General features: G+C 42.3%; 1 long non-coding RNA gene across 1 annotated transcript; it reads left to right on the top strand.

Annotated features, from left to right (window-relative positions):
• Positions 1 to 1,870: 1,870 nt before the first annotated feature.
• LOC117099697 lies at positions 1,871 to 8,041 on the top strand. Its single transcript, XR_004443958.1, has 3 exons — positions 1,871 to 2,030; positions 2,680 to 2,868; positions 7,314 to 8,041. It is a non-coding gene; the product is annotated as an uncharacterized LOC117099697 (long non-coding RNA).
• Positions 8,042 to 18,637: the final 10,596 nt, after the last annotated feature.

Here is an 18,637-nt window from a genome sequence, read left to right as displayed (position 1 = left end):
CAGCATTCTGTAGTCACTTAGTAGTATCTACTTCTTTTCTTTTCTTTTTTTTTTTTTTTTGAGACAAAGTCTCGCTCTGTCGTCCAGGCTGGAGTGCAGTGGCGCCATCTCGGCTCACTGCAAGCTCCGCCTCCCGGGTTTACGCCATTCTCCTGCCTCAGCCTCCGGAGTAGCTGGGACTACAGGCGCCCGCCGTCACGCTCAGCTAATTTTTGTATTTTTAGTAGAGATGGGGTTTCACCATGTTGGCCAGGCTGGTCTCCATCTCTTGACCTCGCGATCCACCTGCCTTGGCCTGCCGAAGTACTGGAATTACAGGCGTGAGCCACCGCGCCCGGCCAGGGGCTTTCTTTTATTACATTCCTGTTGGTGCTTCAAATGCCCCCTCAGATGGGCCTCACTCCGGGTTTAAACTTTTTGTTTGTTTCTTTGAGACAGAGTCTAGCTTCTTTGCCCAGGCTGGAGTGCAATGGCTCAATCTCGACTCACTGCAACCTCCGCCTCCCAGGTTCAAGCAATTCTCCTGCCTCAGCCTCCCCAGTAGCTGGGACTACAGGCACACCCCACCAACAGGGTTTCACCATGTTGGCCAGCCTGGTCTCGAACTCCTGACCTCAAGTGATCTGCCCACCTCAGCCTCCCAAAGTGCTGGGATTACAGGCGCTAGCCACCGCGCCTGGCCAAAATTTTTTCTTAGGCTCCCATTCCTCATGAAATTAGTCACTCCCTCACCTATGCTACCTTTGTGTCTACCATATGTTTTTGTTATTTAATGTGTAATGCTGGGGTATAGTTACTTTTCTGTGTCATATGTCTTTGTTTTCCCACCGTGTAGCACAGAAGTTGGCTGGTTAAACTGAATACATAAAAATCAATTATATAGTTTTCTTTCTTTCCTCGAAAGGCTTACTCTCCTTTGGTCCTTTAGACTTAACATTGGGGTAGGTGACACAATCAAGACTTAAGCTAAAGTAAAGGAATTCAGTTAAGAGGGTGTCACAAAACTAGAGAAATGGAATAGCCTCTCTGAAAAAATCATGTGCAGGGAGCTGCTGAGGACCCATCACATATTCACATATGAGCAATTGGGAGGGAGGGAGAACCTTGCCTTCGCTTCCCAGGGTGTGTCATGTCCTGCTGCTCACAGGCTAGCCTGGCCGTACGTATTTCTCAGGGTCCAGTTTTCTACTTAAAGCAAAAAACAAAATACAAACAAAACAAAACAAAAAATCAGGTGGGGGGGGGCAACTAACCCGTTAAGCTGGAAGAATATTTTTAGATAGCTGAGGCCTGGGAATACGTCTATTATTTATCATGACCCCAGCCAGTGTGCACTTTATTCTGGACTGCCTCAGGGGTGGGAATCTCTGGTTAGGGTGGCACTGCTGAGGGGTAGCCCTGAAGACGCCCTGCCCACACAGCGCAGACCCCCTGCCTGTGCCCCCGCGTGGGAGCCAGCCTGAGGGCGGAGGGGCGAAACCAGGGTCTGCCCTGCCCCTTTCTCCCCTCCAAGTCGGCAGCGGCACTGGAAAGTGAAAATGAGAGCAGAAACCATCCTGAGCACCCTCGCTCAGGCTGGCGACCCACACTGGTCATGTAGGCTGTGGGAGAGGAAAGGAAGCGCAGGGGGCTTACAGGCAGACGACTCTCTCAAGGGAAACCAGGAGGTGCTTTCTCTGGCCGCGGCCACGCCCCACCCTGCCTCCCTTGGGCCCCGCACCCATGAGTCTCCTCCCCCCACGAGGCCCCTCCTGGTTCCTGCGCCTCAGCCCCGCCCTTCGCTTGGGATTCTGAGGCCACGCCCCCTAGGACCTGACCAAGTCCCGTAGTGAGGCTCCACAAGGCTTCCGCCTGTGCGGCCACTTCCTCTTCCTCCTGCCTCTCCTCCTTTTTGGGGGAGATGGCCGCGCCCTGCCGCTGGACCACAGACCTCGTGGATGCCGCATAGAATGGCCCGAAGTAAACACGGGGTTCTTTCCCATAAGGGCCCCGTCCAGGGCCGAGTCACCTTCTCCCCTGTAGTCTTTGCGGTGAGACCTGTTGGGGGGCGCGGACCCTGAAGATGCCTTTGGATTTCTTCCTCCTGGCTCATCGGCCGGACCCAAGTGATGAGAAGGGGAGTAGGGAGATGAATTGTGGAAAGAAAAGAATGCTGCTGAATTACTGAGTGCCTAACCGAAGAAAAATTGGGGAGCAAGGGCATGACGGGGCACTAAAATTTTTTGAGGAAGATTCGTTGTCAGAAAATAGAAATGGCTAGAATCATCATCAAAGTGTCAGTCATTTCAAACTCCCTTTTAATTACAGTCCTCAGGATGCCTGGTAATTACAGTAGACATCTGACCTCATACTCGCAAACCAAGTTCAGATGGAAATATTTAGAGAAATGCAGGCACAAAGCAGGAAATTGGGGTATTGGTGTTTTCAGAGTTCTCTTTGGGTATCTCTGGCTATTGGGGGGGAAAAGCTCCAATGAAATATATCAGACATGATAAAAAAAAAATGACATGAAACCACTGTCTGATTTTCCTTAGGCCCGACATCGGGTAGCATTCACAGCAAATATTCATTGGCTGGTGGAAGCCCTTGTGATCAAAATGAAGTCAGGTGATTTAGCGCATACAGTTGTTTGCCTGTGTTCTCCAAAACTGAAGAGCCTTGCATTCACTTTTCTTGTAGGGAGTTTAAAGGAAACAAACCACTCACCTGCTGCAAGTGCTTAGCATTGTGCTAGAATAATTACAGAAGCTATCTCAAGCTGGGCGTCGTGGTGCACGCCTGTAATCCCAGCTCCTTCGGAGGCTGAGATGGGAGGATCGCTTGAGCCCAGGAGAGATCACAACACTGCACTCCAGCCTGGGTGACAGGGTGAGACTCTGTCCAAAAAGAAGGACAAGAATAATTCAGCAGTAGTTGGTTACAGAGTGAAAAGTACTCCCACTTGATTTTTATTTTATTATCCTGGACTCGATTATATTATCAAGTGGGATTTTTACCTGGGCTTTCAGAAGTTAAGGTAATTTGCCCAAGGTCACATGATTAGTAAGTTATCAGTTTAGGATTGAACTCAGGTCACCTGTCTCCCCCAAAGCATACAGAATGCAGGTGTGTACATTTATCTAAGTGTGTCAAACTGTACAGTTAAAATGGGTACATTTAATGTAACTTATAACCCAGTTAAGTTGGTTTTTTTAATCATGCAGAATGAGTGATGTTACAAAACTCGTCACATAAACCACAATATGATTTCATACATGAAAGTATAAAGGCTGGGCACAGTGGCTCACGCCCGTAATCCCAGCACTTTGGGAAGCTGAGGCAAGTGGATCACCTGAGGCTAGGAGTTCGAGACCAGCCTGGCCAACATGGTGAAACCCCATTTCTACAAAAAATACAAAAATTAACTGGTCATGGTGGCACATGCCTGTAATCCCAGTTACTCGGGAGGCTGAGCCACAAGAATCGCTTGAACCCGGGAGGCAGAGGTTGCAGTGAGCTGAGATCATACCACTGCAGTCCATCCTGGGCAATAGAGTAAGACTGTCTCAAAAAGAAAGTTTATATATAAAGATATGCCTTTATTTATAATTAACATTGATATTGAAAGGTTGGTGACACATCTGTCAAGCATTGTTCATTCAAGTGACCTTTCCAAACTTCAGTACAGATGTATATAAATATCAAGCAGGAAGCTACCACGGGTTAGGGTCATGAAAGCCTGTCTTGGAAATCAACCAAGCATACACAGAATTGGAAACAACATTGGAAGTATGTGATACCACACCTATCTAACAAAAACATCTTCAAAGTGCAGGGCACTGAACGGATCAGACACTTTTGTTATTGGGTATGCACAAAAGTCACCTTTCATATGTATAATATACTATGTGTGGTACCAAGGCTGTGTTTGACTGTTTAAAGACAGTATACTGACAACTGTTTCATTTTATAATGTTCCACTTTGAAGTTTTACCAGTTTCAGAAACATCTTGAATTTAAGGCTTTAATGAAATTTTGTGAATCAAAAATTCATAAAATTGGTATTCTGAACAATCATTATTGTCCACACATATGTAGAAACAGGATACAGCATAACTCAGTTTTTCTTACAAGTGGTAAACTGGCTTTCATAGCATGGTTAAACTGATGCTACTTGCCACCCTGGCCGAATACACATATGTTTCTGTTGGTCAATTTAACAGCCCCTTTTATAATAATAAACTCCATAGTCCTCAAAATAGGATGTGATTGATTGGATTTCACTGTTAGGAATTCTGCACAACCTTATGTTTTCCTAGAAAATATTTTCTTGGCTAGGCGCAGTGGTTCATGCCTATAATCATTCTCTACGATTGGTCTTCCAGCACTTTGGGAGGCTGAGGCAGGAGGATGACCTGAACCCAGGAGTCTGAGACCAGCCTGGGCAACATGGCAAAACCCCGTCTCTACCAAAAACACAAAAAATTAGCCAGATTTGGTAGCGCGTGCCTATGGTTCAAGCTACTTGGGAGGCTGAGGTGGGAGGATCACTTGAACCTGGGAGGCAGAGGTTGCAGTAAGTGGAGATTGCACCACTGCACTCCAGCCTGGGTGACAGAGTGAGACCTCACCTCAAAAAAAAACAAAAAAACTTAAAATGTAAAAAATTTAACCAAGGCCGGGCATAGTGTCTCACACCTGTAATCCCAGCATTTTGGGAGGCCAAGGCAGGCAAATCACTTGAGGTCAGGAGTTCAAGACCAGCCTGGCCAGCATGGCAAAACCCTCTCTCCACTAAAAATACAAAAATTAGCTCGTGTGGTGGCAGGCACCTGTAGTCCCAGCTACTTGGGAGACTGAGAAAGGAGAAACACTTGGACCCAGGAGGCGGAGGTTGCAGTGAGCCAAGATCACACCACTGCACTCCAGCCTGGGCAACAGAGTCTGGGCAAGAGACTCAGTCTCAAAAAATTTCAACTAATATGTATATATAAAAGATATTCACTGCAGTGGCATATATAATGACGAAATTGGAAAACCTAATCTAAATCAACAATAGTAACATATATAGCATAGATAAGAGACTGTAAACAACTATATCAAAATGTTAATTGTGGTTATTGCTCAATAGTAGGATTATGGGCCACTTAAATTTTCTTTATACTTGACCATTTTTTCACATTCTCTACGATTAGCATTTTTTTATAATCAGGCAAATAAATACTATTTTTTAAAAAAGAAAATCCTTGGAGGGCTTGAGAAGCACTTAACTTCTTGATCATAGCTAATAGAATAAAAGATTAGTGTTTATACATGGTAAATAGCCAAGAAATAATCCTAAGCAATGACTGCTTTAGAAACCAGTCTCACTCTGCCACCTCCTTTCATTCTTTTTTTTTTTTTTTTTTTTTTTTTTTGAGACGGAGTCTCGCTCTATCGCCCAGGCTGGAGTGCAGTGGCCGGATCTCAGCTCACTGCAAGCTCCGCCTCCCGGGTTTACGCCATTCTCCTGCCTCAGCCTCCCGAGTAGCTGGGACTACAGGCGCCCGCCATGTCGCCCGGCTAGTTTTTTGTATTTTTTAGTAGAGATGGGGTTTCACCGTGTTCGCCAGGATGGTCTTGATCTCCTGACCTCGTGATCCGCCCGTCTCGGCCTCCCAAAGTGCTGGGATTACAGGCTTGAGCCACCGCGCCCGGCCACCTCCTTTCATTCTTATCCTCAACTAGTTGTCAGAACTGTTTCCTGTGGTTGAAAGCCTGTTTCTCCCAAAGTAGAATAGTATAAAATGAATATAGTCTAAAAGCTTGCACCTACATAAATCTAAAATGTTAACATTATTAAAAAACAATAACACAAACCCAAAAAGTAACTTTATGTTTAATAGTGCTTCCTTCTTCCCAAAAAACCTAAGAGCCGAAGAGCCTGTGCTAAATACTGTTAAAGTGCACAAAGTGAGGGTCTTTTGAACTAAAGCACTCATCTACATATATAATATGTTTCATATGTCCTAGAAAAAGGTCTGGAAAGCTATACATCAAGTTAGTAAGTCTCCAATGGTGAAATTATAAATGTTTTCAGAACATTTTTGCTTGTCAATATTTTCAGATTGTTGTATGATGGGCAAATACGGTCTTTTGTCAAAAGAAAAAGGTGTTTTAATGTCATTTTGACAAAAATAAATGCTACCTAGAGCTGTTAGAATTTGTGCCTTTTAAAAGACCTTTCTAACTTGCAAGTAGGAAAACAAGTTACTAATTACAGAATGGAGTTTTGACACACTAAGCAATATGGCTTTATATTTGGTATCTGCCTAATCCTTGGGAAGGAAAAAAAATAAGTCCTTTGAATATGTTTATGAAGCAATTTAGGAAATCCTCTTGGACAACTCAGTTGTGTCCCAACTATTTAAATAAGTAAAATGAATACCTTCCATTGGCAGTTGTATCAGTGGAGTCATACATCAATGAAAGATTTAAAACAAGACAAGTACTCTAGTAGAAAATTGAAGAAACAAAACACCATGTAGAAACAGCCAAGTTTCCCAACAGAACAGCATCAAGTTAATAATTAGTCTTTAAATAAAAACAACTGAGACATTTTTGTGTGTCACAGATTTCTAAGATGGAACATTACCTGTGGGTTGGTAACCTGGCCCATTTTACAAAGTCTACTGGCCCTCTGTTTTGCATAAAGTAGATGTTCAATATCTTTTTATTTAAAAAGTTTTTGATTCAAACTTATGCAATTGAAAAATGATTCCTAAGTTTAATTTACAAATGAAGATTAATTGCTCACTGGACAAAATTTAATACTAATTTTTTTCCGAAATTTGAGCATCTGGAGGAAAGTCTCAATTAATTTGAGTTCGCATGTAATAAAATGAAACAAAACCATCTGACTGAGGCAACATGATATGTGGAAAAGAGCTTGAACACTGGAATCCCCCAACATTGCAACTATTTTGTAACTTTGGGTTCATTTTCTCCCACTCTAAAAGCAGATGATTAAACCCATCATCTCCAAGATCTTTTCAGGTTTTAAGGGTCTGTGACTTGAGCTAGGAGCCGTGGTTCATGCCTGTAATCCCAGCACTTTGGGAAGCTGAGGCGGGGAAGATAACTTGAGCCCAGGAGTTTGAGACCAGCCTGAACAGTATCATGAGACCCTGTCTCAATTTTTAAATAAATATAAATAAAAAAGAGTCTACGACTTGAAAACAAACATGAAGATTCCAACAGGTGGAGAGAAGGCAGACAGGCTAGGAAACTCAGGGTCTAAGGAACAGCAATGCATCTTTTAGATCATCTTTCTATCTCATCTATACTGCACTTAGAGCTGAAGAAGCTGGCAGCTCCCACAGAAGCCTGCTCTCCTTAGCCAAAGGACCTGAAAAAGAGAAGCCTAGTAAGACAGAAAACCTTTAGACAGTAACTTCTACGCTTGCGCCAAACATGGCAGAAAAAACCGTGGCCGCAACCCATCCACCTGAGTGGAAGCCAAATGGGAAACTTAGATTTCCACTTTTGCCAGACTATAATGAGGTGTCCCGTGCCACCCACCACCACCTTGCCACCACCAGTGTGGTGCCAGAGGAAGCCTAGTGAAGAGGCAGGACTTTGACAACCACTCAGAAAGTCATGAGGTGGAGGCGACACACCCTGCCTCTGTGATGTCAGAGAGGTCCACCTCAGGAGCAGACTGAGGCCCTCCATGTCAGGGAGACATTCGTGGAGGCTTAGTGAAGACCTGGAACACCCATCTCCACCCAGAAGTAATGAAGAGCACCTCCAACAGAGGCCAAGTAGGCCCAAAGAGTACAGCACCCAACTGGACTTCTACCCCCAGCCAGCAGTAACGTGCTGACCAGGCCCATACCCCCACCCTCCTTGCTGGAGCATTATCAAAGAAACCAATTAAAAAAGGATGTTTCAATAAGATCCATGTGTTGTCCTTTAAAGCACAAAGTTTTGTATTTTGGCCAGGCGTGGTGGCTCATGCCTGTAATCCCAGCACTTTGAGAGGCCAGGGTGGGAGGACTGCTTAAGCCCAGGGGTTTGAGACCAACCTAGGCAACATGGTAAAACCCCGTCTCTACAAAAAAAATAGAAAAATTAGCCACTTGCAGTGGTGTGGGCCTGTAGTCTGAGCTACTCGGGAGGCTGAGGTGGAGCATCACTTGAGTCCTGGAGGCGGAGGCTGTAGTGAACTGAGATCACACCACTGTACTCCAGCCTGGGCAACAGAGTGAGACCCGGTCTCAAAAGAAAAAAAAAAATAAGTTTTTTATTTTGAAGTCCAATTTGTCCACTTTTTTCTTTTCTTGTTCATATTTTTGTTCTCATATCTAAGAACCCTTTGCCAAATCCAAGATCATGAAGATCCCTATGTTTTCTTGTTTTCTTTGAAGAATTTTATAATTTTAGCTCTTACCTTTAGGCTTTTCATCCTTTTTGAGTTAATTTTTGTATATGGTGTGAGATAAGAGTTCAACTTAATTGTTTTGCCTGTAGTTATCCAGTCATCCCAGCACTATTTGTTGAAAAGAATATTCCTTCCCACTGCATGGTCTTGGTACCCTGTCAAAATCAACTGAATATTGACCAGGCACGATGGCTTACGCCTGTAACCCCAGCACTTTAGGAAGCCGAGGAGAGCAGATCACCTAAGGTCAGGAGTTCAAGACCAGCCTAGCCAACATGACAAAACCCATCTCTACTAAAAATACAGAAATTAGCAGGGCATGGTGGTGGGCACCTGTAATCCCAGCTACTCGGGAGGCTGAGGCAGGAGAAAGCACGAACCCAGGAGGCAGAGGTTGCAGTGAGCAGAGATTGAGCCACTATACTCTAGTGTGGGCGACAGAGTTGACTACAGATGTAAGCGTTTATTTCTGGACTGTTAATTCTAGTCGCATCCATCTATATGTCTGTCCTTGTGCCAGTACCACATTGTTTTGATTACTACTGATTTGTAGTAAATTTGAAATCAAGAATTGTGAGTTTCAAATTTTATTCTCCTTTTTCAGGATTAATTCAAATATTCTGGGTGCCTTGCAATCCATATGAATTTTGGAATAAACTTGTCAATTTCTAGGAAGAAGTCAGTGGGGATTCTGGTAGGAATTGCATTAGATCTCTAGATCAGTTTCAAGAGTGTTGCCTTCTTAGCAATGTTAAATCTTGTAATCCAAGAACATGGAATTTATTTTTTTCATTTCTGTAGATCTCCATTAATTCTGTTCAATGATGTTTTGTAGTTTTCAGAGCATACGTTTTGTACTTTTTTTTTTTTTTTAACTTCAACCTTTATTTTAGGTTCAGGATGTTCCTGTGCAGGTTTGTTATATTAGTATATTACATGATGCTGAAGTTCGGGGTACAACTGATCCCATCACCCAGATAGTAAGCATAGTACCCAGTAGGTAGTTTTTCAACCCTTGCCCCCTCTCTTCTTCTCCTTTCTAGTAGTCTGCAGTGCTTACTGTTCCTATCTTTATGTCGATGGGTACCCATGCTATGGGTGACTATTGATGAGAACAATAAGTGCCAGGAACTACTAGCAGGGAGGAGGGTGGGTGCAAGGGCTGAAAAAGTGGGAGCTAAACTCTTTTCTTTTTTTTTGAGATGGAGTTTCACTCTTGTTGCCCAGGCTGGAGTGCAATGGCATGATCTCGGCTTACTGCAACCTCCACTTCCCAGGTTCAAGTGATTCTCCTGCCTCAGCCTCCCGAGTAGCTGGGATTACAGACACCCGCCACTACGCCTGGCTAATTTTTATATTTTTAGTAGAGATGTTGGGTAGGCTGGTCTTGAACTCCTGGCCTCAAGTGATCTGCCCACCCCAGCCTCCCAAAGTGCTGGGATTACAGGCCTGAGCTACTGTGCCCACTTGGGAGCCAAGCTCTTAAAAGCGAGAACATGTGGTGTTTGGTTTTCTGTTTCTGCGTTAATTCGCTTAAGATAATGACCTCCAGCTGCCTCTATGTTGCTCCAAAGGACATTATTTCATTCTTTTTATGGCTGCATAGTATTGCATGTGTATATGTACCACACTTTCTTTCTTCAATCCACCATTGATGGGCACCTAGGTTGATTCCATGTCTTTGCTATTGTGAATAGTGCTGTGATTAACATATGAGTTGTACTTCTTTTGTTAAATTTATCCCTAAGTATTTTATTCTTTTTAATGCTATTGTGAATGAAATTGTCTTCTTAATTTCATTTTTGGATTGCTCATTGCAAAACTGCAACTGATTTTTTTTTTTTTTTTTTTTTTTTGAGACGGAGTCTCACTCTGTCGCCCAGGCTGGAGTACAGTGGCCGGATCTCAGCTCACTGCAAGCTCCGCCTCCCAGGTTTACGCCATTCTCCTGCCTCAGCCTCCCAAGTAGCTGGGACTACAGGCGCCCGCCACCTCGCCCGGCTAGTTTTTTGTATCTTTGAGTAGAGACGGGGTTTCACCGTGTTAGCCAGGATGGTCTCGATTTCCTGACCTCGTGATCCACCCGTCTCGGCCTCCCAAAGTGCTGGGATTACAGGCTTGAGCCACCGTGCCCAGCCGCAACTGATTTTTGTATATCAATTACATATTCTGCAACCTCACTGAAATGGGTTTCTATTTAGTGTATTCCTTAGGATTTTCTATATAAAAGATCATGTCATCTGTGAATAGAGATAGTTTTATTTCTTCATTTACAATGTGGATGCCTTTTATTTTTCTTTACTAATTGCCTTAGCCAGGATCTCTAGTACAAAAGGGAATAGAATATTCAAGTGGGGTTTATTCCAGGGATGCAAGGCTGGTTTAATATTCAAAAATCAATCAACATAATTCACCATATAAACAACCCAAAGAAGAAAAATTACATGATCATATCAATCAATGTAGAAAGTGCATTAGAAAAAATTCAGCATTCATTTATGATAAGAACTGTCAGATAACTACAAATAAAGGAGAACTTCCTCAACTTAATCACAAAAATCCCTACCACTAACATTATACTTCATAGTGAAAAACAGTGTTTCTCCCCTACTATCGTGAACAAGTCAAGGTTGTTCAGTCTCATCACTCTCATTCAACATAGTGCTGGAAGTCCTAGCCAATGCAATAAGCAAGGAAAGAAAACATACAGATTGGAAGGGATGAAATAAAACTGTTCCTATTTGCAGATGACATGATTGTCTACATAGAAAATCCCAAGAACTCTGCAGAGAAAAAAAACCCCTCCTAGAAGTAATAAGTATGTTCAGCAAGATTATAGAATATAAGATAAACACAAAAATCAATTGCATTTCTATATGCTGGCAATAAACATGTGAACACCAAAATTAAAAATGATTTATGGCCTAGCGCAGTGGCTCACATCTGTAATCCTAACACTTTGGGAGACCTAGGTGGGCAGATAACCTGAGGTCAGGGGTTCGAGACCAGCCTGGCCAACATGGTGAAACACTGTCTCCACTAAAAATACAAAAATTAGCTAGGCATGGTGGTGCACACCTGTAATCCCAGCTACTTGGGAGGCTGAGGCAGGAGAATTGCTTGAACCCGGGAGACAGAAGTTGCAGTGAGCCGAGATCGTGCCAGTGCACTCCAGCCTGGGCAACAAAAGTGAAACTCCATCTCAAAAAAAAAACAAAAAATTATGATTATCCACCAAAGAAATGAAATACTTAGGTGTAAGTCTACAAAACATATAGAAGACTTGTATGATGAAGACTTCAAAATGCTGATGAAAGAAATCAAGAAGATCTAAATCAATGGAGAAATGTACTGTGTTTCTAGGTTGGAAGACTCAGTAAAGATGTCAGTTCTCACCCAAATTGATATACAAGTTTAATGCAAATCCTATCAAAATTCTAGTAAGATTTTCTGTAGATAGATAAGATTATTTTAAAATTTAGATTGAAATGCAAAGGATCTAGAATAGCCAAAATTATTCTGAAGAAGAAAAATAAGGTGGGAAGAATCAGTCTACCCAATTTCAAGATTTAATTATATAGCTACAGCAATCAATATCATGTGGCATTGGCAGAGGGATAGAGATATAGACGAATAGAATAGAATGGAATGGAATGGAATGGAATGGAATAGAAGAACCCAGAAATAGACACGCACAATATACCCATCTAAATTTTGACAAATATGCAAAAGCAATTCAATGGAGAAAAGACAGCATTTTCAACCAATGGTCCTGGAGTAAATTGAACATTCGAAGGCAAAATAATGAACCTGAGTCTCACACCTTACACAATATACAAAAATTAAAATGGACCATGGACTTAAATGCAAGGCATAAAACAGTAAAACTTTTTAGGAAAAGTTATTAGGAGAAAATGTGCAAGATCTAAGGTGAGGGCTGGGCACAGTGGCTCGTGCATGTCATCTCAGCACTTTGGGAGGCCGGAGGGTAGATAACATGGGCCCAGGAGTTCAAGACCAGCCTGGACAACATGATGAAACCCAGTCTCTATAAAAAATACAAACATTAGCCAGGCATGGTGTCATGTGCCTATAGTCCCAGCTACTGGGGAGGCTGAAGTGGGAGGATTGCCTGAGCCCAGCAGGTCAAGGCTGTGGTGCACCAAGATCACGTCACTGCACTCCAACCTGGGTGACAGAGGAGACTCTGTCTCAAAAATAAATAATAAAAATTTAAAAATCAAAAGTGAGGTAAAGATTCTTTTGTTTTTTGTTTTTCTTCATTTTAAGATAGGGTCTTGCTCCATTACCCAGGCTGGAGTGCCTTGACCTCCTGAAGTGCTGGGATTACAGGCGTGAGCCACCATGCCCAGCCTAGCTTTCTAAAGCCAACCTATAAAAGGAAAAATTGGTAAGTGGGACTTCATTAAAATTTAAAGTTTTTGCTCTGCAAAAAAACTCCTTAGAGAAGATGGAAAGACAAGTTACAGACTGGAAAAAAATATTTGCAAACTACATATTCAACAAAGTACTAGTGTCTCAACTATATAAAGAACTCTCACATCACTGTACTCCAGGCTAGGTGACAGAGCAAAACTCCGTCTCTTAAAGAATAAAGAAAAAAAAACTACAAAGAGATATCACTACATACACATAACAGAATGGCTAAAATTTAAAAAACAGTAACAAGACAATACCAATGCTGACAAGGATGTAGAGAAAATATATCACTCATACATGATGCCGCAAATGTAAAATGGTACAGCCACTTTGGAAAAACACTTTGGCAGTTTCTTGAAAAATGAAACATGCAACTACCATAGGACACAGCAATAGCACTCCTAGGCATTCATGTCAGAGAAATGAAAACTGAGCATCCACCCTAAACCCTGTACACAAATGTTTATAGCAGCTTTATGCATTGTCTTAGTCATTTGGGTTGCTATAACAAAATACCTTAGACTGGGTAATTTATAAACAACAGATAATCATTGTCCACAGTTCTGGAGGCTGGGAAGTCCAAAATTAAGGCACCAGCAGATTAGGAATCTGGTGAGGGCTCATTTTTCATTAATGGTGGCTTTGTGTGTCCTCACATAGTGGCAGGGGAGAGGGGCTAACAAGCTCCCTAATATCCCTCCTTTTTTTTCTTTTTTTTCTCTTTTTGAGACAAGTTCTTGCTCTGTTGCCGAGGCTGGAGTGCAGCAGTGTGATCTTGGCTCACTGCAACCTCTCCCTCCCGGGCTCAAGCCTACTAAAGTGGGCGTGGCTATAAAAAGGCAACATGAGGGATCCTTGTGGTGATGGAAATATTCTATATCAATGTCAGTATCCTGGTTGTGATACTATAGTTTAACTTTGCAAGATGTTAACACTTGGGGAGACTAGGTAAAAGGTACATAGGATCTCTCTGAATTATTTTTTACAACAACATATGAATCTACAATGATCTCAAAATTAAAAGTTTATTTATTTATTTATTTATTTTAAACATGGTCTTGGCCGGGCGCAGTGGCTCATACCTGTAATCCCAACACTTTGGGAGGCCAAGATGGGTGGATCATTTGAGGTAAGGAGTTCAAAACTAGCCTGGCCAACATGGTGAAACCCTGTCTCTACTAAAAATACAAAAATTAGCCGGGCATAGTAGCGGGTGCCTGTAATCCCAGCTACTTGGGAGGCTGAGGCAGGAGAATCACTTGAACCCAGGAGATGGAGGTTGCAGTGAGCAGAGATTATGCCATTGCACTCTAGCCTGGGTGACAGAGCGAGACTCTGTGTCAAAACAAAACAAAACAAACAAAAAAAATGGCCAGGTGCAGTGGCTCATGCCTGTAATCCCAGTACTTTGAGAGGCTGAGTCGGGTGGGTCACCTGAGGTCAGGAGTTCGAGACCAGCCTGGCCAACCTGGTAAAACCCAGTCTCTACTAAAAATACAAAAATTAATTGGGCATGATGGTGTGAGCCTGTAATCCCAGCTACTCCAGAGGCCGAGGCTGGAGAATCACTTGAACCCTGGAGGTGGAGGTTGCAGTGAGCCGAGATCATGCCATTGCATTCCAACCTGGGCAACAAGAGCGAAACTCTGTCTCAAAAAAAAAAAAAGAAAGAAAGAAACAAGGTCTCACTATGTTGCCAGTCTGGAATTCCTGGGCTCAAGTGATGTTCCTGCCTCAGGCTCCCAAGCAGTTGAGACTACAGGTGTGCACCACCAAGCACAGCAAAAGTTTAATGTTTTTAAAGAACCTAAAATTTGCTATTTAGGTAAGTGAGAGAAGCTGACAATATGATATCACTGTTGTTAAAAATATATATATATATAGTAACTATACCTTTCTAGCCCTCAAAGACCTCATTTCCTAATACCAGCAACTTAGGGGTTAGGATTCAACATATGAATTTAGGGGGTAGGGGGCACAAATATTCAGATCATAGCACCCACCTTTCCCCCAACCTTATCTCCCACTAGGCACCCCTGGTATATTGAGCTACATTCTGGCTTCCTTACTTGTTTTCATACCTGAAGCACATTCACATCTCAGAGTCTTTGTACTTGTGGTTCCCTCTGTCCAGAACACCCCTCCCCTAGATATTTGCAAAGCGGCTTCTTGCTTTCAGGTCTTTAATAAAATGTGATGGCTTCTGAGAAACCTGGTTGCCTCGCCACCCTATCTAAAGTAGCAGCGCTAGCACTCTCTAGCCCTTGACTGTTTTTCTACAAAGCATCTACTGCCACTATTACATATGTATTTGCTCATTATCTGTCTCCTTCTCTAGAACATAGGTTCCATGAGGGCAGGACTTTGTTTACTGCCCAATCCCCAGAGCCTAGGTCAGCATTTGGAGCATAGAAAATGATCAATAGGCCGGGTGTGGTGGCTCATGCCTGTAATCCCAGCACTTTGGGAGTCCAAGGCAAGCAGATTACCTGAGGTCAGGAGTTCGAGACCAGCCTGGCCAACATGGTGAAACCCCATCTCTACTAAAAGTACAAAAAAATTGGCTAGGCATGGTGGTATGTGCCTGTAATCCCAACTCCTCAGGAGGCTGAGGCAGAAGAATTGCTTGAACCCAGGAGACGGAGGTTGCAGTGAACCGAGATCACGCCACTGCACTCTAGCCTGGGTGACAGAGCAGGACTCCGTCTCAAAAAAAAAAAAAAGAAAATGATCAATAAATATTTGGCAAATGAATGAATTCCGATAGTAAGGGAAATGAAACATTATATTGGCCACAGAGATTGCCGAACAGAAAGATAGAAGTGAGAAGAACGTGAAAGAAAAGTCATACTGATATTCATTGAAGGCCTTATAGTAAGCCGGCTCAGTATCAGAGGTCACATTCCTGTTTTACTGAAGATCAGGAATTGACATACAAACAGTGATAATATATTGAACAGAAGTCAGACAATGTGCAGAAGATGTGAGACAAAGTATCTCTGTTCATATTTTAATCAATATTCCTACAGTATTAAAAATGGAGGCCAGGCGCAGTGGCTCATGCCTGTAATCCTAACACTTTGGGAGGCTGAGGCGAGTGGATCACAAGGTCAGGAGTTCGAGACCAGTCTGGCCAACATAATGAAATCCCGTATCTACTAAAAATACAAAAAATTAGCTGTGTGTGGTGTGTGTAGTAGTTGTAGTCCCAGCTACAGTGGCTCATGCCTGTAATCCTAGCACTTTGGGAGGCTGAGACAGGAGAATCGCATGAACGCAGGAGGCAGAGGTTGCAGTGAGCTGAGATCACGCCGCTGCACTTTCAGCCTGGGCAACCTAAGTGAAACTCTATCTCAAAAAACAAACAATCAAAAAACAAAAAAAAAAAAAAAAAAAAAAAGGAGAGGTATAGGGAGAAAGCTCACTTGGGAATTTTGTAATATTTAATACAATTTTGGGTGATAGTTATGGCTATAGTTTGAGATGAGCTTTGGTCACATTTTTCTGAGAAGCTTTGATTCCTTACTAAAAATTATAAAAGCAAGCTTGGCCTGATTTAGCCAAAGTAACATCAATTTCCTGAAGCAACAGGTAGCTGCCCACTTCATACCAGCATAACCTACTTTCAGACTAATTTCTAGACAGGTGTGTGGTATTAAGGCCCTGTTGCTGGCGATTTGGGGACTTAGGATATTTATGACTATTTCTGATACCACATTCCTGCTCAGAACTGTGAGACTACCTCACATCCTTAAATTCCATGTCTGATCAAACAGTGCAAGTCACAGAACCTGTGTCCAGTACATCCAGAACCAACCTGGCCCAGCCCAGTTTAGGAGTGTCGGTGATCTAGGTGGGTCAGCAGCATCTCTGTTTGGAAAGAGGAATTTGGCCTGCCCTGACTGTATCATTCTCCTCTTCTAACCTTTAGCAGTCCATTGCTGATGGGTAAAGTACTCATTCCTCCATCCACAGGCTTGATAGTACCTATTATACCTTTATTTGTTAGAATTCAGTGGGGAAGCCATCTGGGCACAGGATTTTCTTGGTGATTGGTTTTTTTGATTATTAATTAAATGTATTTACTTGTTATAGATCTATTCAAATTGTTTATTTCTTCTTGAGTTAATTTTTGGTAGGTTTTGTCTTTCTAGGAGTAAATTAATTTGTTGGAACATAATTGTTTATAGGATTTCTCTTCATCGTTTATTGCCCCACTGAATCAAATGTTCCTAAATATGACCCCTGCTTTCCTGCCCTTTCACTTTTGTACCTGGAATCCCTTCAACTTAGTCTCTGCTTATTGAAGTGTATTGAATAACCTACTAGAACTAAAATATTCTTTGGAGTTCTCTAGGGAATATATGAACAAATAGATATGGTAAGGTCTTGGCTGTCAAAGAGCTTATTGTCTAGTATAGTGTCTTCTGAAGTGTGTTCTTCAGAACAGAAGTCCTACAAAATGCAACTCAAAAATAAAGTTCTATGATCAAATACATGAGGGGAACATGGTGCCGTATATCATTTCTTCTGTAGGTGATTCATAATTCTCATTAGCATGCTTATTACTCTGAGAAGTTCTGCCATAGAGAAGCTCAGAGTTTCCCAAAAGTATGTGATCACAGAACCCGTTTGTTACATAGCATCTATTAACAACCTAAAGACTTCTGTTCAATGGAAAATATTTCAGGAAACCATGGACTAGATAAAACACGCAAGCAAGTAGCTACAGGGCAAGTCAAATGTCCTAATTGAGAGCTAGTCCTGTAGCCCTAATAGGTCCATTGCTCAATGTGCACCGAAAGTCAATACACCGATACACTGTGTTGCAGCAGAGACAGGTGTTTACTTGTAGTACTGCCTAATGAGGAAACAGGACAAAACCTCAAATCCATCTTCCTGAGGAGTCTGAGGCTAAGAATATTAAGGGCTTTCGAGTGGGCTGAAGTGTGGAGATTGTTGATTGGCTGACAAGTGCAGGGGAAGTCATGGGAGAGAAAGATGAAGAAATGATATTCTAATGCTGATTTGGTTTTTCTGTGGGGGGGTCTTTAAGCTGATTGGCATCAGCTGGTCTACTGGAATTCAGGATCTACTTAAGCAATTCTTAAACAAAAGTCATGATTCTAACATCAGAGATCTTATCTAACTTCAGAAATCCTGTCTATAGGAACAGTGGGAATGCAAACAGTCAGTATCTAGTGTTATCAGTGTCTAGAGACTTTCACTTACAAGGACGTCAGTCAACGTGCAGGCTGATTAGTGCTTAATAATAACTATATTTCTGTCCAGAATTCTTGTTAACCCTGTGAGCATGGCTTCAGTCCTTGAAACATGAGTAGGAAGATGGGGGAAACAAATGAAGGAAAGGCAGAGAAGGAAACATAAGTAAAGCATCCAGGGAATAGAAAGAAGAGCAGAAGAGGTGGAGACAAGAGTTAAAGAAACTAGAGGAAAAGAGAGTGGATCAACAATGTCAACAAGGTCAACGAGACCAAGAAATGACTCTTGGATTTAACGATCTTGAAGTCAGCATCAACCTTCAGAATAAAAATTCCAGGAAAATGGTGGAAGTACATAAAAGGAAATAAGGAGTAAGTAGAATAGTTTGTGAGTTCCAAGAAAGCAGAGATTGTTGCCTCTTTTATTTGTTGGTGCTCCCCAAACCCTAGAACCATAACTAGTGTTAAAAGAAAAACCTTTGACACTTAAATTTAATAGAATTTAATTGAGCAAAGAACCACTCATGAGTTGGGAAGCCCCCAAACCAGAATAGGTTCAAAGAGGGTTTGGTGC

The sequence above is a fragment of the Trachypithecus francoisi genome, unplaced genomic scaffold, assembly GCF_009764315.1.
Source record: "Trachypithecus francoisi isolate TF-2019V2 unplaced genomic scaffold, Tfra_2.0 Lachesis_group17, whole genome shotgun sequence".
NCBI lineage: Eukaryota > Metazoa > Chordata > Mammalia > Primates > Cercopithecidae > Trachypithecus > Trachypithecus francoisi.
Note: the sequence above shows the minus strand (reverse complement) of the source record. Positions and strands in the feature narration are given on the sequence as shown.